General features: G+C 38.4%; 1 long non-coding RNA gene across 2 annotated transcripts; it reads right to left on the bottom strand.

Annotated features, from left to right (window-relative positions):
* Window positions 1-11,844: 11,844 nt before the first annotated feature.
* Window positions 11,845-27,573, bottom strand: LOC147579963 (uncharacterized). 2 transcript variants are annotated; one of them, XR_015252377.1, is made up of 3 exons: window positions 27,387-27,573; window positions 13,327-13,489; window positions 11,845-12,129 (listed from the first exon to the last, which is right to left on the bottom strand). It is a non-coding gene; the product is annotated as an uncharacterized LOC147579963 (long non-coding RNA). The 2 variants fall into 2 exon arrangements; XR_015252376.1 differs by lacking the exon at window positions 27,387-27,573 and adding an exon at window positions 20,297-20,408.
* Window positions 27,574-27,652: the final 79 nt, after the last annotated feature.

Below are 27,652 nucleotides of genomic sequence, written 5' to 3'. Positions count from 1 at the left end.
TATAGAAGTGGGGGAGAGCAGAGATGTCTTAAAGCCATAGCGGAACAATGTGTAACTCTGCACGGAATGATTGCCTCCCAGCATCCAGCACATAATGTGGCAGAGGGCTGGGAAGCCCAGACCCACCTGCTGCTCTGTTCCAGCCAGTCTCCTCCAGGAGGAGCCATGCCAAAAAGCAGCCTTGTTTCTGTTCCCTGATGGAGCTTAGCTCCTTCTTACTCTTTGCTGCTTTTAATGTCATATTAACATAGGCTGGACCAGTGGCCACATGGGCTGGTAATGGCAGAGGAGAAGGCTGTTACATGAGAAGATGAGAGATGTGATGAAGAATCACATCTACTTTGCCCAGGGCATGTGTCTCTGCGGCCCAGTTCAAAAAATGGAGATGTACTCTGCATTTCCTATACTACATACCTAATGTGATATCAGACACACCTTTTGTGTTATTCCAGAAACTAGTGCTAGTAGATGGTACTAGGTTCCAGATTAATAAAAATTACCATCTCCTTAAACATCAACTCAGACGACTCAATGTTTCTAAACTTGAAGATTCTAGGTGGCTAAGAGACCTCCTTTTAGGTGGGTGATTTTTCTTTGAGATTTTTATTGTTTCTTGAACACATACCAAGATGAAATAACTTCAAGTTTAGGTCACTGGCAGCTACAATTTACATATGTTGGGGAAAATGAAAGAGCAGAGACTTACTTATGGTTATTTGACTACAAAGAGTTGGAGATGAGTATCTATCTCACCTATTCATCTTATTCTCATGTTTTAGTTTACAGGGTCCAATCCTGAATTCTAATAGTCACCCTTTACAGCTGTTTCACTGATTGTCCCTCATTTGTTTTCCAGAACGTGTGTTTCCTTCACGAGTACCTCATCAATCACTCTTACCCATTCTCCCATTGGGGCAGGATACGTTCTTTTCTAACCATAGATGTGGCACAATTTGTTCTCAATCCAAATGATATAGAAGTTGGCTGTGAGCCACTGCTCAAGTTTCTATTTTTATATTGCTCCTTGCTTTTGTAAAAAATACCTCCTATGAACATAGCTCAGATTTCTGTTCTTAGGATGATGCATGCAACATCTTAAACTTATTTTTTTTGTGTGTTTAGAACTATTTTTAGTTTATCTAATTTTAATAATCCTTGCATTTCATCAGGATGAACCAGAATTTCTGTAGAACCACATCATCTCACAAAGAAGCATTTAACAAATCCTTAAAATGTTCTTTTACTGCTTATGAATGACAATTATTTTGACCACTCATTGTCATCACAGGCTGATGCTGCTAGGGGAAGCCCACTGGTTCGCTGGCAAATTGTAGCACTTTCAGAAGAGGAGCAGGTCTTTAGTTCGGGAGTTTGAATTTTAATTTAGGCAGGGAGGTGCTAATGTGCCAATATCTATTCTGCATTCTTTGTGTAAATATAAATAGGGCCTCCTCTCTGGTCTGACTGTAAGAATTCTCCTCCTTCCCAGGCCAGGATCAGGATGGCCTCTTCCCATGGACTGTGGCTGGTGGGCCCATGCTGCCTGTCTCCTTCTCTTCTACCCTGCTCTCTCTCCATCCCAACTGCTGCTCCCTGAAGGCCCAGACCAACTGTGTCTTGAGGCTTGGAATGATGAGACAGGAGCCCACAAAACATTCAAATAGATGGGCAAAATACCCTTCAATTTGCCAGAGCCCCAGGGGTCTGATCCCAGCTCCCATGTTCTTTGCAAGAAGGAGAAGCAAAGCCCCAGACGATGACTTGAGTTTTGAGATGGAACTTGCAATAAATGTGCATAAACCAACAAACACTACCAATGATGCTTCCGGCTTCTAGGACTATTAGCACATTATTACAATTCACTTGTATAATTTCTGTGAGAGCTGGAGAGATCCAACAAAGGAAAACACAGAAAGCACGCCTCTGTTTTTATAGGACTTCCTTCGTGGAGAAGAGTTTTTCTAATTTCACTGAAGGTTACCAAGAGCTATCAGTGTATTACAGATCCCATTGCTCCTGAGCTCAGTTTATGTCTCCTGGCCTATTTCCTATGTCTAAATAGTATTTTCCATTCAGGAAGGGAGATTACACTCCAATTATAACCTTTTCCCCAGTAGTTGTAATGTGTTTCCTTGTTTCTGTCAACCATATTTCAAGATGGAGAACACTACCAGTATTTTGCCAGCCTGTCTGAAAGATATAAGAGCAGTAGACAGATCGCTCAGATAACACATAAAGAATTTCAAAAAGCTATATAATGGCTGCAAATGATTCCACATCTACTTTCCTCAAAAATATGAATACCTTCTATGAGACAGAAATGTCATTCAAAGGAAGCTAACACAAAGTAATGCATTTGGGTATATACTACATTCATGAAATAAAAGCTTGAATTCTGGTGCTACTATAAACAAAATCTGGGTTAAGATGGAAGAATCTTTTACTGAAGAGATAATCTGATCTCTGGGAGATGTGCTTTCAGGTGGAATATTGTTTGATTGCATTATATTTTAAAGGAGGAAAGTATTTTACATTTTAAAAGACTAATGTCATTGGATCTTCATGGTATTCAAGAAAAAGTAACAGGTTTTATAGCTTTAGTCAGTAATAAGTGAATGGAAAGGGTATTACTTAGACTCTCAAATATGACACACTATATCTCCTATTAGGCCACACCAAACAGAGCAAACAAGTTACAGATCTGTCTTTAATTTCTGCTTCATACCACATTGGGCACCATTTCCTACAACTATGGTGTTAACATATTTCATGTGATGTATTAATTAGTGACATTCTGATGTGTCGGGCAGTCAGCTGTACCCAGCAGGTTCCCATAGCCTAGCAGATGGTCCACCATTGAAACGCGTTGTAACACCTGTTCCTTAGGGGGCCTCTAACCCAGGCCTTCTCTGTAAACTCAGAGAATTTTTTTTTGAAATTTGTCTGGAAGTCATTCTAATAACTTTTATTACACATATACACAAATTAATATTTCATGTATCTTTCGGGAGCTGGGGAGATACTGATGGGAAGGGAATGTTTCTGAGCCCCCGAGAAAGTGTGTGCTGTGGCTTGTAAGCAGATGAAATTGAAGGCAGGCTCCCCGCAGCTGCCCTCTGCTCACTGCACCATCTGCTTTACAGCTGGGACAATAACAGGGTCTGTGTTAGACAATTAACTTACCCCTGCAGAGGGCCACCTTTAACCTAAAAAGCAACCAAATAGCCCCAGATGGTGGGTTAATGCTAATCCATATTCTTATTAAAGATGATTTGAGCAGCAAAATTGAGAAAGAAGTATTTGATTAAAAAAAAAAGACTTTTAAGGGATTGGTCATTAAAAAAAAAGTTCTTATCTTAGAATTTCATTTTTTTAATCTACAATTACTTGAAGATACAGGCTTACATATTTAGATAAACTAGCCCCAGTGGCATAAATAAAAGAGCCGGTTACAGATTCCTGAACTATTTTGATCATAAAAAACGTTGGGGATTGTGGCAAAAGTCATGCATAAAAATCCCTTGGATGTTCTAAGTTTTAGAATCTATAAATGACTCTGTTTACTAAAAGTATAATTACAGGTAGATACACCGTGGGAAATCAGTATTTTTACATGCTCAACTGCAATTCAAAATTTAGATTTTACTATTAGTTTGAATTAGGACAAAACGGTAACCTATAATTTAAAGTAGAACGCAGCCAAGACATGGTAAAAGCTAAATCTCAAAATTCTTCATTAAAAGACAAATTAATGAAAAGTGAATTAGGCCATGGGGCAGAAGGAATTCTAACTGTAAAACGAGCCAAAGAAGGTCATTAGATGGACAAACAGGATGAATTACCTGATTCTTAAAACCAGAGCCAGCTTGACAACAATCACTCCATCAAAAAGCTCTTGACTAGCTATATACAATAGAGGATAAAGGGCTTTTGGAATTAGGGACAAATGAAAATCTTAGTAAGTCATTATATTTGTTTGCGTTCTTCTTCCCAGAACAGTCCACTGCTGTTTACAGCTGCTTGAGGTCATTTAAACAATCCTACTCTCTAGGACACTTTCTAAAACCTTTCTAGTGAGTCTTGGGAGGAGTCTAGGGAGGGCAGCAGTGTTGAAATGTAGCAGTTCTAACCACAGCTTTGACTTTCTAGAACTATGGGATGGAAGAGAGCCAGTGAACAGAAGGGTCATTGCAAGCATATGTCCTGCAGGGCTTTTCTGCAACACTCTCCCGGCCAGCCCCCAGGTGGATCTGCAGAGCTGGGATTATCTGAGGGCTGTTGCTTGGCGGGCTCATTGCTTGCTGCTGAGGATCCAGTGCTAAATCAGATAGATGTGGTCTCTGATCTGGTGCGGTTGGGGTTAAAGTCAAGTCAGCAGAGATTAGGAGTAAGGAAACAGAATTGGAATGACTGCCAGTCATTGTTCTATCTCCCCATACCCTGTGCTTCAGGTTTGGGGGTGAGGGAAGGGAAAGGGGGAAGGAGAAAAGAAGTAGAACTGAAGGAGGAAGGGAGGAAAGAATACAGAGACAAAAAATAAACACAACTCAGAAGTAATGATGGCTAAAACGTTTTGAAAACGTACAGGGCCCATCATGCTATTTTGTTTTTATACATACACACATGCATCTAATATATTTACATTTTACTATATAATATATTACATATTTAATATGTTTAACATTTGATTTTTATGGTACCAAACCCTAAAGCCACCACGAAGAACGATGTCCTAGTGTACTGATAAATGTTTAACCACCAGCACTCTTTAAAAAGCCTGATTTGTAGCACTTGTGAATCTCCACGTATAAATATTCCCCACCAATGCCAATGTCAAGGTACAAATCTGATGTCACTGAACATGGGAGTTGGGTAGAAATTCGCAGCAGCCACCATTATATGCTTTTGGACCATACAGATACAATAGATATAAGTAACTTGGAAAACATAGATAATGGTAAAATATAGTAAAATAATTAGGAAGTGATGACTTTGAGTATTGCCTTTGATTTAATATGACTTGCTTATTAAATTGTATAATTTAACTTTTAACAGGGACTATGTTTAACACTGACATGCAAAATTCCCAAAAATTTAACAACTGGCTTTTGTAAACAGACATAGGCCCTCACACCACTGCTTATGAAGTAGGTACTATTATTATCCCCATTTTACATTAAGAGGAAAGTGAGGAAGAGAGAAGTTCAGTAAAGTTTAGTGATTTGCCTATGGTTCCATGATTGGTGAATGGCTGAGCTGGGATAGCAAATTCAGACTCCAAAGTTTTTCTGCTTCTCTGGTGGGGAAGTATAGACTTACAACAGTTCCCAGGGACTCTGAATTCACTTCTATTTCCATTCTAATTATTAGTTGTGACAAAAACTATTTTGTAGATCTTTAGTGGGGAGGATAATTTTAGGGAGGAGTGGATGAGTGGATGATTCTCCAGCCTAGATGGGTAGAAAACTGGTTAGAAAGATACTCCAAGAAGCTAAAAAAGACTGCTTCCTCTGCATCCCAGCAGGGGGCTGCATCTGAACTCAAGCCAATATGCAGAATCTTGTGGAATATTCTTTGGGAAGAACAGCAATGTGAAGTTACTTTTCTTCTTAAATTTATACAAGTCATTTCTGGTTAAGATGAATGAATTTATAGAATCCTAACAGTCATTTAGGCTAAATCTGTTTTTTTCTCCAGAATCCTTATAGAGATGTGTGAGTGGGTCATAATTCTAAATGAGAAAGACATAATATTTAGGGGAAGAAACTGTTACCATCTAAGCAAAGAGTTTGTTACTCGAATTAAATATTGCAGGTCATAACCATTACTAACACTACACTGACAACAGACAATTACTTTCTGGCATGTCTTTTCGTGGTTCTCATTTTATGTATATGTTTTGAAAGGATAATAATTATTATTCTGAGATTTATAACAGAATAGTGTATGTCCTATAGAATATTAGGTAATTTAGAACCGAATATTAACATCAATCTTGATGTTATGTGTAAGATTTTTCATAATAATTGCACATTTTAATGATCTGCAACTGATAAAAGCAATTGATACCATTAAATTGCTTTTTTTGTTATGACATGTTGTGATGAACTAATTCATAACTTTAGGCTCATAAAATGAATATTCAGTGAATTAATTTTGTATTTATAACCTATGATCCTGGGCTGCATATTTATGAAACTCAGGCAAGTAAAAATAAAAAATCCATATTCATTTTTGACAAAAATGTAAATCATTTCAAAAGTTATTTGAAGCGAATAAAGTACAAATTGCTTGGAGGCTAATTCATTTGGGTTATGAATTTATACATTTATGTACCTCCTGTGGTCTCCATGGCAACAACAATAAAACAAGTTAACAGAAGAGGTTTCTCTTAATCCCCATAAAAGAGGTTAAGGTCCTTTTATGACATATGCAAATGTAAGCCATCAAATCAAATTTATATTCAGTCAAAGATTAAAAAGGTGGTCAATACACTTGGATGTAAGTTTCAATAACCAACAACTCAATTACCAAATTCAGTGCTTAGGCACAAGTGTCCTTCACAGCACAAAGCTAAACACAACATTTTAACCTATCGCAAATATCAGTAAACTATGCATTAATACATTTGCTTAATGAACCTATAGCCGTGCTAATTTTCTTGTCCAGTTTTCCAGGTTTCATTCCACCAGTGAATACTGGCCACTTTGCTCATCAGTTCTCTGGCAGTCAGAGGTGGAGGCCAGGTCACACCAGAGGCACTGGAAAATGGATTCGAGGAGGGCTGGAAAAATGGCAATAGAGCTTTCATTATGGCATTGGGCACTGCTCTTAGCAGAGGCAGGGAAATGTGAGCCCCTGTTCAGCTCCTGAGTGTCTATTTTCCCTCTTTCATGCCTGTACCCAACTGCTATCTGCTCTAAAGCCTTCCAGAGCCATACAACATTGAGGCCTCTCAATGACAGATTTCACTACATAGTAGTTTACTCTAAAGGTTCAAAGATTAGGCGTAGTAGCAGGGCAGGGATCTGGCTTGAAAATCCTGCAGTCCCAAGCTCCAATTGCTTCTGTATAAGGTACACATGAGAGTTGCTGAAAGCAATTTCTTTCATAGGACTCCTACCAAGGACTAGGCAAGGACGGCCACGTGTTCAACAAAATCTTTTCCTTTGCCCCTGACACATGGCTAAACAGCATCTCACAGCCTGCCCTGCCCATGACTGAGTTATGGCCAATGGAACAAGGGCAAAACCATGTTGACCATTTCCAGACCTGTCATACAACCTTCTGTGTGATTCTCCACAACTTCTTAGTACCTATTTGCCAGCTGGATGCAGACATCTAGGCAGAGAAGACTGCGATGCCAGCAGGTGCTGGGGCCATACATGGGAAAGAGACAGTGTCTCTGAGTGGCTACACTGAAGGCTGTCCTTCAATCCAGAACATCCTCATTAGATTTTACATGAGAGCAAAAAATAAACTTCAATTGTGTTAAGCCACTGACATTTTGAGATTTGGTTGTCAGAGCAGCTAGCTTTCCTTACTCTAGTATACTGGGTAAAGGGAAGCAGTCTTCCACAATATGAAACTTTTTATCCTTGATGCTTATACCATGGCTGCCCCCTATCTGTTAAAACTACCCTACTATTTTCAGTGGAGAGATGGCTCCTGAAGCTTATTGGGTAACTAAAAATATAGGTGTGTTTAGTAGGAAAACAAAAGGCATCAAAGAGGTCCGGAGAAAGGGAGAAAGTTATGAATATATAAGACATCTGACTTTTACTGATTTATTGCAAAACCATACATACGCAAATCATGCAAAACTTAAAAATGCAGGCAGTAATGTCTTCCTAGACAATTAATGGATAGAGTAGAATACTACCTAACAGCTAGAGAAAAGAACTAGGCTAAAATAATATTATACAGGGTAATGACATTCTAAATGCATGGTATTTTAAATTGTAAAATTAGAAGAGAAATCTCTTTTAATTGCTGTAGGTAAACAAGCTGTAGGTAAATATGGCCTCTTTAAGAAAAAAAAGAAAAGGAAAAAAGGAGCAGGTAAATTGCTGATGAAAAATCAATTAAGCAACAGTAATCCCTAACATACTTCTGTTTATTTCTTTAGCTTAAGGAAATAGTAATATTAAAAAGTTGTCAATAAAATTTATAATCAGTGTGATAGCAACTTTTCCTCCCCCATTCCTAAGATACTGGATTCTTAAAATTTTATTTATCTATTTTGTTTTGTTTTTTAGAAAAGCTCTTCATTATATACATTCACAACTTACTGGCACATTTAAAATGTACAGCCATATTAGACACTGAAGTGTGACCAACATAAATCCTGAATATTTCAAAAGAAACCATGGCACAAAAACAGACACACAGACCAATGGAATAGAATAGAAACCCCAGAATTAGACCCACAAAAGTATGGCCAACCAATCTTTGACAAAGCGGGAAAGAATATCCAATGGAAAAAAGACAGTCTCTTTAACAAATGGTGCTGGGAGAACTGGACAGCAACATGCAGAAGAATGAAACTAGACCACTCTCTTACACCATTCACAAAAATAAACTCAAAATGGATAAAGGACCTGAATGTGAGACAGGAAACCATCAAAACCCTAGAGGAGAAAGCAGGAAAAAACCTCTGACCTCAGCTGCAGCAATTTCTTACTTGACATATCCCCAAAGACCAGGGAGTTAAAAGCAAAAATGAACTATTGGGACCTCATGAAGATAAAAAGCTTCTGCACTGCAAAGGAAACAATTAGCAAAACTAAAAGGCAACCGACGGAATGGGAAAAGATATTTGCAAATGACGTATCGGACAAAGGGCTAGTATCCAAAATCTATAAAGAGCTCACCAAACTCCACACCTGAAAAACAAATAATCCAGTGAAGAAATGGGCAGAAAACATGAATAGACACTTCTCTAGACACTTCTCTAAAGAAGACATCCAGATGGCCAACAGGCACATGAAAAGATGCTCAACGTCACTCCTCATCAGGGAAATACAAATCAAAACCATACTCAGATATCACCTCACGCCAGTCAGAGTGGCTAAAATGAACAAATCAGGAGACTATAGATGCTGGAGACGATGTGGAGAAATGGGAACCCTCCTGCACTGTTAATGGGAATGCAAACTGGGGCAGCCACTCTGGAAAACAGTGTGGAGGTTCCTAGGGATACAGGAGTGCTGATGCATAGGGGCACTTGTACCTCAATGTTTATGGCAGCACTTTCAACAATAGCCAAATTATGGAAAGAGCCCAAATGTCCATCAACTGATGAATGGATAAAGAAATTGTGTTATATACACAATGGAATATTATGGGGCAATGAGAAAGAATGAAATATGGCCTTTTGTAGCAACGTGGATGGAACTGGAGAGTGTTTGCTAAGTGAAATAAGTCATACAGAGAAAGACAGGTACCATATGTTTTAACTCTTATGTGGATCCTGAGAAACTTAACAGAAGACCATGGGGAGGGGAAGGAAAAAAAAAAGGTTAGAGAGGGAGAGAGCCAAAACATAAGAGACTCTTAAAAACTGAGAACAAACTGAGAGTTGATGGGGGGTGGGAGGGAGGGTAGGGTAGGTGACGGGTATTGAGGAGGACACCTGTTGGGATGAGCACTGGGTGTTGTATGGAAACCAATTTGACAATAAACTTCATATTTATAAACAAACAAATAAATAAATAAATAAATAAATAAATAATTTCAAAAGAAACCAAAAAAGGAGTATTATTTTTGAATTTTCATTTTGCCTACCACAATTTGAAGATCTTCATAGTGAAAAATAAAAAACACTAAAATCTAGTTTAAATAATAATATAAATAAGTATCATATTTAACATCCAACAAACCACCAACATCCAATGAACTGCTAATTACCATTCTAATCTGTCTGCTTCTCTCCCTTCTCTATTTCAAAGGATACACTGATGTTTTTGAAAGCATCTTCTAAACTGTAAAGCATTGTATGAATGTAGTGTAGTGTAAAATATCATCACTCAATCTAGATGACTTGAGGATAATGTCAAAACTTAACAAGTAATAAAGACATGTGAGATTTAAGCTTCTTTCTTTTGGCCTGCACTCCTACTTTCACATCCAGGAACATGAAGATTTGGGGATGCTCTTTCTTTCATTCAAAATAACATCTGTGAAGGTATTGGATATCACCTTACTCCTTCCCCGCCCCTGATCTTTTCTTCTTCCAAAGAAGAAAACATACAAAGGAAACAAGAGGATAAAGACACTAAATAAAACTTTACTAATCAGAAGGAGGACCACCCATAGCTGTATGAAATTTCTACATGATCAATGCCCCATTTCAGATTTATATAACAGTCACATATTGTCACAAAGCTTAACATTAACCAATATTGTGTCTATAGTCTCTTCCTTTTCTGTATATCTTTAATACAGTTATTAAGTGTTATTTAGGAAATAAAATGCTTCTTTGATCCCTTATGCCAGCTAGAGGCTTTAGAATATGGTGTAGTTTTTTGAAGATGAACACATAGGATTGCAAAAGCTATTAATGACTGTGTCATTTGATTTCACTTTATCTTTTACATGTGGTCATTGACACCATTATAATATTATTCTTGTCCATTACACTATTGTAGGGACCTTAAAATTTTTTGGTTAGAGAAAAAATTGGCTTTCATTCATAAATTGCCTTTTCCTGTCATACGGGTATAATAGAAAGGAGGTTTTGAGGGAATACATTAAACATGATAAATGGGAATTGGGTTCAAATGATCACTAAATGGGAAAAAGAGATAAGGGGGTGGACCTACCCACTTGTAAAGCCCTTAATAAACTTGTTATTTTGTAAGTTCTTTAAGGATTAAGCTCACAGATATTAATGTGACATCTAAAACTATTAGAAAATATCTGAAGTCAACACATGTCTGAAACTAATTATATCATAGAGTAGTTAAAAAAAATTCAAATATTCTCCCAGTTCTGAGAATCTGTGAAGTGGTTAATCCCTCAGTCTCTGAAATCCGACAAACCTGGTTTGAATCTGACCTCTGCTACTCATCACTGTCTAGGCCCATTGTTTCTTCTCTCTTCAAGACTCAGCTTCTTCTTCTGCAAAAAGCAGCTTAACAGCGTTTGCCTCCTCTAGCTTCTGTGAGGATCAAACAGCATAATGTGTGGACACCTCTTAGTCTGGTGCTTGGTATACAGTAATCATTCAGTATATCTTTGTGGTTTTGATATTATTGTTGTTATTACTAAAATATAGCCAATAAGCCGAAACTGCAGGGCCATGGGGTACTAGGGCAACGTGTTAACCTGTTAGGTCTACAGTGTGATACTTTGTTTTCCAAAATCTGCTTCCCACTGAATTTTTAAAAAATGTTTTCTTATTGTAATCAAAAAAAGCATCCTCTGCCACCTAGTGGCACTTTATGACCAGTCAAGAAAAACATAAAAGATGCCAAAAATGACAAAAAACAAAAGAAAAAAAAAAAAAAAACAACAAGCAAAGAACCCCCCCATACCATATTTAATTTAAACAAAGGAATCATGCTGTAGATTTTCAAAAGAAGCAATACATAGTAGGAAAAAACTGCTTAAATTTAAAATATTTAAACATTCTTTTTTTCTCCATAATATTGCATTGGTCAAATTGCATTTGAATATTCAGTTGCTAACAGCAATTCTGCAGAGTGACTAGTAGCCCTTATGGCTTTTATGGCACATTTAAGTTCCTTGGTTTTTTCAGGGCACAAAACATAAGGATTTTGTCTTCCATGCTTTTAAAACATAAATGTCACAAATGTTGATTTAAAAAAAATGTGGGGTGCTCAGAGGCCTTCTATTTCTGCTTTTTAACTTGGGGTTAAGGAAATACGATTCTTTTAACCAAATACATATAATTTATGTAAAAATGGTAGTTCACTGGGCAAAAAGAGTCAAGAAGGATCATCTAGACAGAGGGAAGACTGGATGCAAAGGTGGGGTACTTATAATAGCAGGTTTCAGAAACCACAAATCGTTTGGGCTACAAGGTTCAAGGTTTAAGGTGTAGGTAAAAAGGTGGGCGAGGCCAGATTCCCAAAAGCCTGGAATGTGCTATATCTTGACTTTAACCTGTAGGATATTAAAGGCCATCATAGAACTTGACAACAGAAATTAGATAATAACAGAAAATAGTGATAAGGACAAAAGTTACCACTAAATAATCACTTCCTATGTGCCAGACCCCTTTTGTTCCAAAATTATCTCAAATAACCCTTGAAACTTTCCCTCACTCATTTTACCTATTGCAAAACTGGAGGCTCATGGAAGTTAAGTAACCTAGTTGAGGTCACACAGCCAATAAGTAAAGGAGGTTGAATTCAAAGGTGATCTATCTCTAAAGGATGATTCCAGTCCAGTAAGCCAGAAGGCCTATTGCATGCTTCCTGATAGGGTCACATTTGTTTTAGAATAATACATAATAGCATTCTCTTATTTTGATTGACCTTTTGAGAAGTAGGGAACATACTTTGGGGCTAGGGGCTGCCTCTTTAAATGTTTTGGCACTTGTACCCCAATGTTTATAGCAGCACTCTCAACAATAGCCAAATTGTGGAAAGAGCCTAAATGTCCATCAACTGATGAATGGATAAAGAAATTGTGGTTTATATACACAATGGAGTACTACATGGCAATGAGAAAGAACGAAATATGGCCCTTTGTAGCAACGTGGATGGAACTGGAGAGTGTGATGCTAAGTGAAATAAGCCATACAGAGAAAGACAGATACCATATGTTTTCACTCTTATGTGGATCCTGAGAAACTTAACAGAAACCCATGGGGGAGGGGAAGGAAAAAAAAAAGAGGTTAGAGTGGGAGAGAGCCAAAGCATAAGAGACTCTTAAAAACTGAGAACAAACTGAGGGTTGATGGGGCGTGGGAGGGAGGGGAGGGTGGGTGATGGGTATTGAGGAGGGCACCTTTTGGGTTGAGCACTGGGTGTTGTATGGAAACCAATTTGACAATAAATTTCATATATTGAAAAAAAAATGTTTTTGTCTATCACCGTGCACAGTAAGCGTTCAGATGCTTGCTGAATGACTCAATGCTGAGTCCAGCAAGGGTGGGTGGAAGGCATGGAAGTGAAACATTCTTAGGTGGAGCTGCATTTTCATTAACACATGAGGAAGCATTTTGAACAACATTCCTAGATTTTCTGGGCTACCCTGTATTAACAAATAACGTGTATTGAGTATGGATTACATATATTAACTTATGTAAGCCTCACAAGAACCCAAGACCGAGGTAAGAGAGACTGCATCACTTGCCTGAGGTCTCGGGTTATTAGTTGGGAGATGCAGGATTCACGGCCAGGACATCTGACTTTAGAACCTTCACTCTTACATGCTTTGGTCTGCAGTCCCCACCGTGCTAGACTGCCTCTCAGCGAAGATTCCTCTACTCGGTATAATTCAGCAGGGTACTCATCTCCTAGGATGACAATGGAGATACATGCAGCCTGTGAGCAGCACGGAGGGAACAGAGGTGTCCACTGCCTGCCACTGTGCTCTAGGGCCTCCAGCCAAGGGCTGACTGGGGCTCAAATTCAGCCTCTGTTTCGTTGGCAAAGCCATGTGCCCTGGCCATCGTCCACACCAAATCAGGTCCCCTGGAGGGCTTCCTCTGCCAGGACAAAAGGTTGCCTTTTCCTAATTAACATGAAGGCACAATATAGGCAAGCAGCCCTGCAAGGGGATCCGATTTTTAGGGACAGTGAGGGTAGACGAGGGGGATAGCGAGGGTGTGGAAGAAATTACTAAGCTTCTAGGGCAACTCCAAGGTTGAAGAGTCATAAAACATCACCCTCTGCTTTAGAGTGTGGGCAAGAAAGAGCCAGGACACTACTCAGTCACTAAAGACTCTTTTAAGAGTCAAATCATAAATGAACTTAAAATGACCTGTTCATAATAGACTCATTTGTCCTAAGGAAAGCCTGCGTATTTTGGGGGGAAAGACCAATTCTCAGGCAGGGCCTACAAGAGACAAATCCTCCCCTTATGCTTCCCAGTTTTATTAGTTGTCAGATCATTTCAGCTACAGCTATACAATTAAAGCTTTGTTTTCAAAGTATTATAACATATTCTCTATAAACAACAAAGGAATTTGAACACTGTAAAGTACCATATACATGTGAGATATTAGGATCGTCAGGGGATAATGGGAAGGATGTTGATGATGATGAAGTTGAAGTCAGCTAAGATTTATTGAACTCTTATGATGCTGTGGGTTGAGCAATGTGCTGAGTAGTTCATATGCATTACTTAATTTTTAAACAAATATTTTTGAAACGCCTACTGTAGGCATACATTTAAGCACTAAAGAAAGGTGGTGAATGAGACACAGTCCTCATAGAAGTGACATACTAATGAAGGAGAGCCACAATAATCAAAATAGACAAACAAATATATCATATCAAGTAGTGGTAAATGCTATACATAGAAAAGTCAAGAAGGATTAAAAGATAAGAGGAATGGTCAGGGAAGGTCTCTGAGGAAGTGACAGTTAGGTAGAGACCTGAATGAAGTGGGCAAATGATTCATGAAAACATTAGGGAAAAGTGTTGCAAGCAGAGGGACAGCAAGTGCAAAGGCCCTGAGGTAGGAGAAGACTTGGCATGTCTGAAGAAGAAGGATAGAGTGGAGTGAGGGAAGGTGATACTGAGAAGAAACAAGATCAGCTGGTGGTGGTGGCAGGAGTAGTAGTGGCAATAGTGGTAGTAGCTAAGTCAGTTGTAGGTGGGTCAGGTTCTGGTAAGTCTGAAGATTTTGAGTTGGGCTATGACATGATCTGACAGAAAGGATTATTCTGTGTGCATTAACTCATGTAATGCTTATAGCAAACCTGTGAGGTGGGTCTATCATTTCCACACAACAGATAAGGAAACAGAGGATTAGAAAGTGTAAGTAGGTACTGCAATTAAAATTGGAATGCTGGTCCGTCTGACTCCAGAACCAGGTTCTTAGCCACCAGACCTAAGCTATCATGACCCTTAAAAGAGAGCTGTTAGGTGTGGGAGCCAGCCTCCAAGATGTCCCCCAGTAATCCTTGTCTGCTTGTGTCATATGCTTGTGTGTTCCTCTCCCACAATGAACAAGTCTGACCTTTAAGAGAAACAAAATGTTGTGGAAGTGACTGATAGTGAGTGGCCTCTGAGGCCAGGTCATAAAAGACATCACTACGTCTGCCTTGCTTTCTTGGATGGCTCACTCCGGAGGAAGCCAGCCACGGAGGCCTCAAGCAGCCTATGGAGAGGCCTTCGTGGAAAGGTGCTACAGCCTTCCACCAGCCAGCACCTCCCACACACCAGCCACAGGGAAGCCACTTTGGAAGTGTATCCTCCAGCACCAGTTAAACCTTCAGATGAATGTCCTTGGATCGACACCTTGTCAGCAACCTCATGAAAGACTTGGAGCCAGAACCACCAGGAATTAAGCCATTCCCGAATTCCTGACACACAGAAAACTGTGAGAGAGCATGCCTATTGTTTTAATTTAGTAAATCTTGAGGTAATTTGGGGAAGCAATAGATAACTAATACATTAGGCTTCCGTGATAGCAAACGCCCCCTAAACTGTCAGATCCAAATATTACTTAGAATGGAAATATTCAGAACCACAAGCATATTGATTTGCTTTAATTTTTAAAAAGGACTTAGCCTGTTCAGGCTGCTACAAGAAAATATCATAGCCTTGGTGGCTGAAACAATAGATATTTACTTCCCACAGTTTTGGAGGCTGGAAAGTCTAAGATCAAGGTACAGGCAGTTTTGGTTCTTGGTAAGAGCCCTCTTCCTCATCTGCAGATGTCTGCCTTCTTGCTGGACCCCCACATGATAGAGAAAAACAGCTCTGGTGTCTCTTCCTCTTCCTATAAAGGGCACTCTTCTCATCATGAGAGTCCGTTCTCATGGCCTCATCTAAACCAAATGATCTCCCAGAGGCCCCACCTCTTAATACCATGGCATGGGGGGCAGTTAGGGCTTCAACATATGAATTTCGGGGAGACAGAATCGTTCAGTCCAGAACAACAATTAAGTGGCCATTTTCTAGAATGACTGAATTTTAGACAGATACTTCAGTATAAGTATGGTATATCAGAATACCCTTACAAAATTTGATACTTAACCTACTATAATTCATCTAATAGGTAAATATAAGTTCGTATGCAGGGCGCCTCGGTGACTCAGTCGGTTAAGTGTCTGACTTCAGGGCAGGTCATGATTTCACGGTTTGTGGGTGCGAGCCCCATGTCAGGCTCTCTGCTGTCAGAGAACCTGCTTCAGCACAGAACCTGCTTCAGATCTTCTGTCTCCCTCTCTCTCTGCCCCTCCCCTACTCTCTCTCTCTCTCTCTCTCAGCAAGAAACATTAAAAAAATACAAAAAAAAAAAAAAAAAGAGGAAATAAGAGTTAGTATGCAACGTTGCTCTGTATTAACTGCCAGTGTTCATGGGTAGCGAACCTGTGATATCCATGGTATGCTCAGATAAGCATTTCTGTCCAGGTCCAGTTCAAGCACTTTTTGCTGTCCTGACTCTGTATCATTTATGATCCTTCCTCTGCCTTGGGCCATCCGTGTAGGAAGAACTGCTATTTGTGTCAGAGATGTCAATGCTAAGTGAATACACTCTTTCTTCTTCTGAAATTGACCAGACTTCAAAATTTAACTCTGGTGTCTAAGTTTCAGTTTTCCTTCTGCCTTTGGACAACTGCAAGAACATATATTAAAACTAGTGTAGACTCTGGGTCTAAGGTTCTCTCTTGTCTAGCAAGAGAGTGGGATGCAGGATAAAAGTGGGAGATGGCTAATGTTTGGGAAAAGACAAGAGCCCCGAATAAGGGTCCTTGCCCTGTTTTTATTAGGATCAGAAGGCTTACATACACGGCATGGACATGTACAGAGAGACAATAAATCTGTGAACATTAACTTGTGGATGTGAGGGAAAGGGTTTCTTGCAGATATTCAGGGTTAGGGGTTTGGGTTAATACAAAGGAAAATCCTGCCCGGTAGTGGGCAGAAGGTTGTTTACAGCAGACATGAGGCACCACCTCTGTTTGTCTTAGCTAGCCTAGGGGATGAGACCAGTAGGAAGTGTGACCTCAGAGTTAACAAGGCATCTTTTCTTTTGTTAATCATCTCCACTCTGGGCTGCTTCACCTGCAGCACAGCGGTCTATAGCCCAATTTACCTGTTACCTATCTTGGTCCTTCCCTCCTGTGAAAGCAGCTTTCTGCTATAGTACTAAATCAGGGGGTGCTTCCACCTGAATACCTAATCTTGTTTATTTCATATACCTATGTTCTATTTTGGTGTCTTTGCACCTCCCTATTCTGGGCCTTTGCCCCTCCCTCCCTATTCTGGGGTCTCTGTAGCTCCTACTCTATTCTGGGTGACTTTGCACCTCCCTACTCTATTATGGGGGCTCCAGACCCCCTTTACTCTATTCTAGGGGCCTAAGTCCCCCTTCTCTATCCTTATTCGCCTAATCTTGTTTACCCAAACTCCGGTGTGAGCATCCTATGGCTTTGTACTTCTTTATGCCTTGTTAACTCACTGGTGTAAGCCCGGGGGATTCCTAAGCTTATTCCCCACATTAAAACCTGCCAAATAATTACGTCAGTGATTAGTTACCCTTCAGATGGCCAAATCTTCATTTAACTGTAATACAGGATTTCATGTGATAGTACCCCTTTGAACATTTAGAATTTTCTCTAGCTTGGTTTAAACATTTTATGCATGAATGAGAACATTATAAAATATTTAATAAGATTCTTTAAAGTTAAATTTTAAAGTCAATCTCATAAATTTAGAATGGCCCTTACTTTTGCCCTTCTGCATCTAGATGGGAAAGGAGAATAATTAATCTTCCTAATGGTGGCTTAGAGAGCTGTGAGACCATCTAAGGATGTTATCTCATAGACAGTGTAGTTGTCATTGAGTTTAGCTAAGCTAAAGGCATAATAGTGCTGCCTTGGCATACAATTGGTGTTTCGAGGCAGCCTGCAGGGGCCTTGAACTGACACCAGCCCCTCCTGTGTGTGTATGTCCTTGTAACAGTCCATAGAGTCATAGGAAAATGTAAGTTCCTGCTGTGACTCCCTCAATGGATGACATGATAAACAGTCCCCACCCTCTTCCTAGGACCTTCACCTTGTGCATCCCTTAGATAAAAACCCTGTGAAATTTACCCAAACCCTGCTATTTTTTGGTTTGAATCAACAAATTTGGCCTTAGCCCGGGAACCCCCAAGCACTCTACTCACTGACCCTCAAGGCATACTGTGTACTTCCTCCAGGACTTGTGAGTAATAAATTTCTCTATTTCAATTTCTCTTACGGTCTTTTAATAAACTGCAACTTGCCATCTGATAACAAGTATTAATTTAACAAAGCCACAAGAGATGACTATACTAATATCAGACAAAAGAAAATATAAAACAAAAAGAAATGTTACTAGATATAGAGGGAAATTTTATAATAGTAAAAGAGCCAATACATCAGAAATATATAACAATTATAAAGATATATACAAGTATGCCCTAAAATACCTGAAACAAAAACCGTCAGAATTGAAGAGAGAAATAGACAGTTCATCAGTAACAGTCGTAGACTTCAATACCCTATTTACAATAATGGATAGAATATTTAGGCAGAAGATCAACAAGGAATTAAAAGACTTGAACAACGCTACACATCATCTAGGCTTAATGGACATCTATAGAGCACTTAACCTAACAGAAGAATGCAGATTTTTCTCAAGGAATGGAACATTCCCTGGATTAGACTATATGCTAGGCCATAAACCAAATCCCAATAAATTAGAAAGAACTGAAATCACACAAAGCATGCTCTTTGATTCCAAGAGAGTGAAGTTGAAATTAATAACAGAAAGAAATTGGGGAAATTCAGAACTTTGTGGAAATAAATAACACACTTCTAAGTAACCAATGGACAAAGAGGATATCAAAAGGAAAATTAGTAAATACCTTGACAACAATGAAATGATGACACAACCTGACAAACGTTATGGGATGCAGCTAAAGCAGTGTTTAGAAGGTAACTTAGGGGTTCAATGCCAAAATTAGAAAAAGAAGAAATATCCACTTTAAAATACTTTGAAAGGAGTGGGGAAGAAAACTAAAACCAAAGATGCAAAAGGAAGGAGATAATGAAAGAGAGCATTTTTAAAAAATAGAGAAAACCACTGAAACTAAACACTGGTTCTTCGAAAAGATCAATAAAATTGACAAACCTTTAGCTAAACCAACCAAGAAAAACAAGAAGACTCACATTACTAAATTACTAATTAGTAAAATTAAGAATGAAAGAAGAGACTTAACATTGACCTTACAGATATAAAAAGAATTATAAAGGGATATACTATGAACTACTATGGGCCAACAAATTAGATAACTTAGATGAAAAAGACATATTACTAGAAAGACACAAACTACCAAAACTGACACAAGAAAAAGTAGAAAATCTGAATAGATATATAGTGAAAGATTGGATTAGTAATTTAAAGACTACCCACAAAGCCCAGGCCCAGATTTCACTATTGACTTCTACCAAAAATTTAAAGAATTAATATAATTGTTGGGGCACCTGGGTGGCTCATTCAGTTAAGGGTCTGACTTTGGCTCAGGTCATGGTCTAATGGTTGTGAGTTCGAGCCCTACATCAGGCTCTCCACTCTCAGCGCAGAGCCCTTTTCAGATCCTCTGTCTTCCTCTCTCTCTACCCCTCCCTGCTCCCCACTATTGAAAATAAATAGACATTTTAAAAAATGTTTAAAATAAAGAATTAATAGAATTCTTCACAAACACTTTCAAAAAATAGAAAAGGAGGGAACAATTCTCACCTCATTCTATCAGGCTAGTATTATCTGGATATCAAAACCAGACAAAGACATCACAAGAAAAGAAACCAATATCTCTTATGGATATAGGTGTAAAAATCCTCAATAAAATACTAGCAAGTGGAATTTATCAATATATAAAAAGAACTAAACACCATAACCAAGTGGGATTTATATCAGGAATGTAAGGTTGATTTAAATCAATTAATACAATCCACTATATCAATTGAATAAAAGAGAAACCACATGATCATCTCGAAAAATGTAGAAAAACCATGTAATAAAATTCAACATTCCTTCATAATAAAAATATACAACCACCTAGGAAGAGAAGGAAACCTCTTCAAGCTAATAAAGGGCATCTGTGAAAAATCCAAACTCACATTATACTTAATGATGAAACGGAATGGTTTCCTTCCAAGAACAGGAACAAGAGATGGTTCTCTACTCTTGCCACTTCTATTCAGCATTGTACTGGAGGTCTAGTCAGGGAAACCAGGTAGGAAAATTAAATAATTAAATAAAAGGCATCTATATTAGCAAATAAAAAGAAGTAAAACTATCTCTACTTTTAGATCACTTATTATTACATACAAAAAATGTAAGAAATCCACTAAAAAGTATTAGAACTAATAAACACATTCAGCAAAATTGCAGGATACAAGGTAAATATACAATACAAATTCTATTGCATTTCTGTATAGCAGCAATGAACAAACCAAAAATGAAATTAAGCAAACAACTGCATTACCTTAAAAAAAAAAAAAAAAAAAAAAAGGTGGGGGGTACTGGGTGGCTCAGTAGGTTAAGCATCTGACTTTTGATTTTGGCTCAGGTCATGATCTCATAGTTTGTGAGATTGAGATTGAGCCCCGCTTAGTTGGGCTCCATGCTGATAGCTCAGAGACGGCTTGGGATTCCCACTCTGCCCCTTCCCTGCTCATGTGGGAGCTCTGTCTCTATAAATATAGATAAATGAACTTAACAACAAAAACAACTGCATTCATATAAGCATCAAAAAGAATACTTAATAAATTTAATAGAATTGCAAAATTTGTAATCTGAAAACTACAAGATATTGCTGAAAAAAATGAAGAAGACATGAATCAATGGAAAGACATCCCTGTTCACAGACTGGAAGGCTTAATATTGTTAAAAGGGCAACTCCTTTAAAAAAAAAAAAGGGGGGGGCGCCTGGGTGGCTCGGTTGGTTGGGCGTCAGACTTCGGCTCAGGTCATGATCTCATGGTCTGTGAGTTCGAGCCCCACGTCGGGCTCTGTGCTGACAGCTCAGAGCCTGGAGCCTGTTTCAGATCCTGTGTCTCCCTCTCTTTCTGCCCCTCCCCTGTTCACGCGCTGTCTCTCTCTGTCTCAAAAAAATAAATAAACGTTAAAAAAAAAAATTAAAAAAAAAAGGGCAACTCCCCAAACTGATCTACAGATTCCATGTAGTTTCTTGAAATTCTAGCTTGCTTTTTTATAAAAATCAATAAGCTGATTTAAAATTTTATATGGAAATTTAAGGATCCCAGAATAGCTAAAACAATTTTAAAAAAGAACATAGTTGGAAGACTCACATTTCCTCATTTCAAAACTATAGTAAGGAAGACATATGGTAATAGCATCAAGGGAGACATATAGATCAATAAAACAGAACTGGAAATTCAGGGAAAAACAAAATCTCATACATATATGATCAACTGATTTCTGATAAAGTTGCCACGACCATTCAATGTTGAAAGAATAGTCTTTTCAACAAAGGTGTTGGAACAACTGGATATCCACATGCTACAGAATGAAGTTGGACCTCTTATCCCACACCATATATAAAAATTAACTCAAAATGAACCAAATATCTACCAAATATCTGTATGAGCCAAAACTATAAAAATCTCATATGAAAACATAGGTACCCCTGAATTAGGCAATCGTTTTTTTAGATACTGTATCATAAACACTTTCATTTCAAGGTACATGTCCATGAGAAATGGAAACATTATGTTCACACAAAAACTTGTACATGAATGTTCATAACAGCATTATTAACAATAGCCAAAGAGTATCAAGTGATGAATGGATAATCAAATATGTTCTGTTCATACAATGGAGTGTGATTCAGCAATAAATGAAGTACTGATACATGCTACAACATGGATGAACTTTGAATGCATTATGCTAAATGAAAGAAGGTAGTCACAAATGACCACATATTATATTATTCAATTTCTGTGAAATATCTAGAGTACAAAAAAAAACCATAGTGGCAGAAAGTAGATTGGTGTTTGCTTAGAGCTGGGGAAAGGGGTAGTTGGGTGGAAATGGGGAATGACTGCTAAAGAATACAGGGCTTCTGTCTGGGGTGATAAATATGTTTTAAATTTGATTGTGGTGATGGTTGCACAACTCTGTAAATATACTAACAACCATTAAATTGTACGTTTTAAATGGCTATAGTGTATGGTACATGATTTATATATCAATGTATTATATATCAATAATGATATATCAGTAATGTTTATTGTTTTTTTTAAAAAAAAAAAAAGAAGGAAAACCTTCAAGACTCCAGAGGAAAAAGGACCACGGCATATATCAGGGCTGTGACAGTGGGATGAAAAGAGATTTCAGATGAGTTTAGGAGTTAAAAGCAACAGAACTTGGTGATTTGGTTGATTAGTTAGGAGGGCTAATCTGGTTTTAATAAGTCAAATAGTGTCTCCTTCAGATCTTTGGTGGTAAGATCTAGCAGTGAAGCTAGATCATCAGTGGCTCCTCCCCCTAAGCCTAATGAAATAAACCAAAACAATGAAAAACTAGCTCTCAGAGGAAGAGGAACAGCCTTAGCCTGGGAGAATTAGTGAGTCACACTGTGACAGTAAAGCTGTGCCACTTGTTAAAATATTGAAATACTTCCATGATGGTTGGCAGCTAGCTGCTACCTGGAGCCACCTACCTCCCCCAAGACTCCTGCCTCTACACAGCTTCCAGCTACTAGAGTCATCTTGGCTGCTCCCCCTGCCTTCCACCCTCCCTCTTGAGATCTTCAGCAACTAAAATATTAATCTTTAGTTTCTCCTGCACAGGGGGGCCACCAGGACATTGCTGAAGCATTATGGTCCATACTTTTCCTAATTGGTGATATCTAACTGAGGATGCTCAAGAGAAAACTGCCCATGGTTAATAGCCAAGGGTGGAGGTAGGGTTTACCCCGAGATAGGCTAACTGCTACACTATCCTACTTTCTAGAATTTTTTGAGCTTTTCTCTATGGCCTTATGTAAGTTAATTTTAGTAAAAGGTCTCTGAGTAAATGAAAAAAAAATATTCTCTGTTACCAAAATTTAGGGTTTGATACAGGGTTATTAAATTGATATTATTTAATTACATAATGAATTATGTAATCATATTCAAGAAATATGAAAATGAGTGCTAACTTTAATTTTTTTAGAAACTTATTTTTATTTATTTATTTTATTTATTTTAACATTTATTTATTTTTGAGAGAGAGAGAGACAGAGACAGAGAGCATGAACAGGGGAGGGGCAGAGAGAGGGAGACACAGAATCTGAAGCAGGCTCCAGGCTCTGAGCTGTCAGCACGGAGCCCGATATGGAGCTTGAACTCAGGAACTGTGAGATCATGACCTGAGCCAAATCGGATGCTTAACTGACTGAGCCACCCAGGCACCCCTAATTTTAATTTTTCATTATAAATTTGGCTATGAGAAAATTTATAATTATATATGTGATTCTCATTCTATTTTTATTGGAGAACATTGCTCTATACTCTTATGTATTAAATCATTATTTATCAAACACTTATTAGTATTTACTGTTTGCCACGCTCTGTGTGGCAATCATAGAGAAGCACTATTCAGATGCCTGCCTACAAGAGAGCCTGCTGTGGGGAGCATTACTGATTGATGGTCCCCAGCTGCTGCCACTGAATGCTGAGGCCATGTTCCCTTTCCCGCCCAACTAACCACCGCTGCCAGCTGATGACTGAGTGGCAGATATACTTGTGCCAGCTTTTCCTGCCTGATATATTCCTCTACCAGCGAGCTTTGGTTCAGGCCTCTCCATGGATCCGGCTGAGCCTTTCTTAGAACGGTACTGTGTTCTGAGGCTCTGCCCAGCCTTCCCTTTGTCCTTTTACAGGTGTCAGAAAAATACTGCAGTCTGCAAGCTCCCTGCCTACTCCTGCTCCTCTTCCCCTCGTTCCTCCCAGAACTTCTCCCTAATAAATCCCTTCTGTGTCTAATCCCATTTTAGCATCTGTTTCTTGGAAGATTTAAACTGACTCACTCTGTTTTAAGCACTTTATAAATGTTAGTTCATTTAATCCTCATAACAGCTCTGACAGAACAACAGTGAGGTAGGATAACCATTACCCCTTTTTACAAACACAAAAACCAAGATAACAAGAGGTTAAGCAACTCGCCAAATATCCTGAAGAACTTAAGTGGTAAAGGCAAAATTTGAATACAGCCTGGCTTGACTCCATTCACTTAATCACTACACTAAGCTACCTTTCCATCTTTCGTGGGGTGGCACTAATCTCAGAACACACTCATGATACAGAGTAAAATGTATTTTGGTTGATACAGAAAAGTAGGATGTGCCACACAGAACTCAGTGGTCAAGAGTGTATATGGCCTATTCTGCATACAAGCTTTAACTGAGAGGATAGCGTAGCATTCACACTATGAGAAAAATGATATTAATAATATCAATAACTTATTCAATATTATATAAAGAATACTATCTGATATTATTTAATTTATAATAACATTACATGAAGTTTAAATTGATGGTTAATTATTAATATATTAAGTTATCAATACTATATTATATAGATATTTTCACATATTTCCTGATACTTATACTTTTAGACAAATATTTCAGAGATCATATTAGAATTCTTTTAAGTTGATATGTATGTATTGTTAAGTGAAAAAAAACTGAGTAGTAATTGAGGTATGAGCTCATTTGTGTATTTTTTTTAAGAACAGTTTATGTACATAGAAAAATTCTGAAAGCATACAAAAGAAAATGTTATTAGCCATTGCCTATGGGGTGCAAATTGTCACCGAAGATGGAAAAAGATTTTAGAGGGTATCTCTATTCACTTTATAGCCTTCGATACTTGCACATATAAGTCATAAGACTGCATTTTTTTGTAGTGTAAAAATGCACTTAAAATGAAATTTTAATAAATTATCATGAATGATGTACTGTTAAAAAGAATTATTTATGAATATAAGCTCATTTTATCTTTTTATCAACCCTGTGAGTATAAAAGGCAGTATTAAAAAAATAAAAAAATAAATGCAGCTCTTATTTCCATATTACATAAGAATATGTTTATATTCTTTAAAAAAATTTTTTTTAATGTGTATTCATTTTTGAGAGACAGAGTGTGAGCAGGGGAGGGGCAGAGAGAGTGGGAGACAGAACTTGAAGCAGGCTCTGGGCTCTGAGCTGTCGGCACAGAGCCTGACGTGGGGCTTGAACTCACGAAATGCAAGATCATGACCTGACATGAAGTCAGAGGCTTAACTGACTGAGCCACCCAGGTGCCCATATTCTTTTTATGTACAGCCCATACATTATAATAAAAGCATGGCATATCTATAATTATCATTTTCCTCATTCATTCATTCAACAAATATTTATTGAGCATTTATTATATATTAGTTTCTAATAGTGGCTAGGCACTATACCTTAGGGATTATAGTAGTGAACAAAATAAAGAAGTTTTCCACTGTCGTGAAACTTACATACTTACTGAGTGAGGAAAGATATCAGTTAATAAACAAGGACATCAGTATAATATTTAGAGTGGACTAATATTTAGAGTGGACTAATATGATGGCTCTAATATGACTTTTAAGAGGTAACATTCAAGCTGAGATCAATGACAAAATGGAGTCATATGAAGACTGGTGGATAAGTAGTATGTAAAGGGAACAGACAATGCCAATTCTCTAGTGTGAGAATGCATGTGACACATTCAGGGAACCACTGGAGGGTAGCAGGCTAAGGAGGAAGAGAGCAAATACTAAGTGAGGGAGCAGTTAGGTAGGTAGAAGATCAAGTAGGACTTTTTAAGTGCTAGTAATGAGTTTAAGAAGTTTGGATTTAAGTAAAGTGGGAAGCACTTGGAGGGTTTTCAAGAGAAACAGCTTGATCTTATTTAAGGAAGCAAAGAGAGGACACAGGGAGATCAGTTGGGAATCTTTTATCTTAGTAGAGGCAAGAGATGATAGAACCTTGGACTAGGGTGTTGCTATGCAGATGGAAATTAGTGATCAAATGCAGGATATGTTTTGGAGGTTGAGTTTATGGGACTTGTTGATGGAGTACATGAGGAAGGGGTGAAGAGAGAAACAATAAAGAATTAGAATGGAAATTTTTGTCTTGAGCAACCTGATGGACCTTGGGGCTTTTTACTGAGATGGAAGACTAAGAGAGGGAGAATCAAGAATTTTATTTTTTGGCCACATAATGTTTGAGGCTGCCTATTCTATATCCAAGAGATGTCCTGCAAAGAGTTGAATACATATGTCCAAAGTTCCCAGAGTGGCAATGACAGGTAAGACTGAGTTCTTTTACGTCCAGATTGAGGTTTATCTGGAGGCGTGTGCAGATACAGAGAGAAAAAGGGGCCAGTACAGCATCCTACTAGGATTTCTAGGGCAAAACAATGCCTAGAAATCACAGAGAGGACCAACCAAGAAGTTTCAGAAGAAGCAGCTAGTGAGGAAGGAGAAAAAGCAATCAGGTGAGGCTCAACTGAAGGCAAGATAGTAAAGCAGCTTCAAGGAGGGCGTGGTGACTGTAGAATACCGCTGTCAGTGAAGTAAGATGAATACTGAGCAGAAACAATTGGCTTTGTTAACATGCAGATCACTAGTGTCCTAGAAAAAGCCTTCAGTGTCAGGGTGAGGGAGTCAGCCAACTAGAGTGAGTTTAGGAGAGAAATTGAGGTGAGATGTAATTGCAACTATTATCATTTGACTAATACTTTCTAAAGACAGTGCACATTTTGATTTGTATTTGCATTTACAAATGCCTGGGGAAAAAAATCTCAAATATTTGTTACAAGCCTATGTGTTTTGTTCCCATGTTGAATATCAGATTTGGCATCTCTGTAACTACTGCATTTAAAAACAAATTGAGGTATAACATACATTCTAAAGTGCATAAACTGCACTAATCTCAACGGGTACAGCTTGATGGTTTTTTATGTGTACGCCCTTGTAACCAACTGTTCAAAGATAAGGACATGATCTGAAAGTATGTGAAAGTATCCCAGGAGATTCCCTTGTGCACCTTTCCAGCCTGTAATCCCCTAGAAGAAAATCAAAATTCTGACTTACATAAACATCCATTAGCTTTACTACAAAAATTTCCAAAAGAAACAAATGAAAACTCTAAAGGGCGCTTAATTGGACACTTCTTTAGTGTAAACTTACCAACTGGCTTGAGTAAGTATGAATACCAATCATTTGGCGCCAAAAGGTGAAACAATATTTAAGCCAGGCCGCTCCGTAGCCCCGCCCCACTCCCTACACCACGCCCCCTGCTTGCTCTTTTCCTTCCGAACAATTCTAGGGCTCGCCAGGCGTAGGGAAGAAACCGCTTTTCTGTCATGCGCACTAGGGATTGGCGCTTTTCCCTCTCTCTCTACAAACCAGTAGGACCGGGCATCGTCCTGCGCATTGAGAGTTTCCCAGGAACG

This window comes from Puma concolor, chromosome B3, assembly GCF_028749965.1.
Source record: "Puma concolor isolate L17-30 chromosome B3, mPumCon1.1.hap2, whole genome shotgun sequence".
Lineage (NCBI taxonomy): Eukaryota > Metazoa > Chordata > Mammalia > Carnivora > Felidae > Puma > Puma concolor.
Note: the sequence above shows the minus strand (reverse complement) of the source record. Positions and strands in the feature narration are given on the sequence as shown.